Source organism: Aquila chrysaetos, chromosome 25 (genome assembly GCF_900496995.4).
Source record: "Aquila chrysaetos chrysaetos chromosome 25, bAquChr1.4, whole genome shotgun sequence".
In the NCBI taxonomy this organism is placed as follows: Eukaryota; Metazoa; Chordata; class Aves; order Accipitriformes; family Accipitridae; genus Aquila; species Aquila chrysaetos.
In genome coordinates this window covers 14,172,401-14,173,545 of record NC_044028.1, presented here as the reverse complement: position 1 = coordinate 14,173,545, position 1,145 = coordinate 14,172,401, and positions in this window count along the sequence as shown.

Here is a 1,145-nt window from a genome sequence, read left to right as displayed (position 1 = left end):
GATTATGTATGTACATAATCTACTAGATTCCTCACTTCTCAGCTGATCTATCCACTTTCTTATACTCCTACCAATCACAAAAAATTGCACAATAAGGGATTTTCAATTGTATCTTTACTCAGGGGAAAATTTTAAATGAGGATGTCCCTGGAAACAAGGGGGCAGGCAGTGGAATGGAAAGACAGACAAATAATAACGTTTTTCAGTACTAACACACAAGCATTTCTTACCTATCAGGTGTTTTTAAACCTAGAATAATTGGGAGGAGCGAGCTGTTTGGGATTTTTAAAGCGTTATTACTGCTGTTACACAATACTGTGTAAACAGAAGCAATCTAAGATTTCAGGTTAAATTATGTGCGTTTCAGTGTTTTTCCCCAGAACTCATAGTAAGTGTATGGCCTCTTACACCTCAACACAGAGCAGGATGACTCCTATTTGGAAGCATGATAGCTGTAGTCCCAGAGGAGACAATAGTTATTTGCTATTTATTGTTACAGACGGCTGCATTACCAGAGGGATTTAAGGACATTTAGCACAACACATGCACTCTATAACTGAGTGAACATGCCCTTTTGCAAACACATCTTCCCCTCTCAGTGCCGCCTGGAGCACTGAAACTTTCAGGCATTGCCTTATCTGCGATTGCTGACACCTGTTCTATGGGAACAGATAATTCTAGAGGCCTGTCATTTTCTTCTCCAGCTGCCATCTCACCTTCCAGCCTCCTAAGGGCCCTGTCACCCTTAATCACAGTTTTCTTTGTGATGGAAACCACAGGTGAAGAACCAGACAGGTTCCAGACTTGCCCACAGCAGAATTGTTTTCAATTTATTCCCTGGGAAAAGGATGGGGGAAAAATGGGGAGACAAGGGCGAAAATGCAGATGTACTACAATAGACAGCTACACCAAAAGCAAATGAGCATGAATAACTCTCCCGTTGGATTTTCCTCCTCATTAATTCCTTTCTCCATGTGGAGTTCAGGTATACTAATACTCCAGGCAAGCATCATCATGGTGTCATAAGGTTTGGGCTGAATTAAGTACTTGTCTTTGCAAGACTGATAAATGGATTTTCATTCAAAGCTCTCCACACCTACATACACCAGTTCCATTCAGGTCAACAACAGCAAAACTCTGATTTA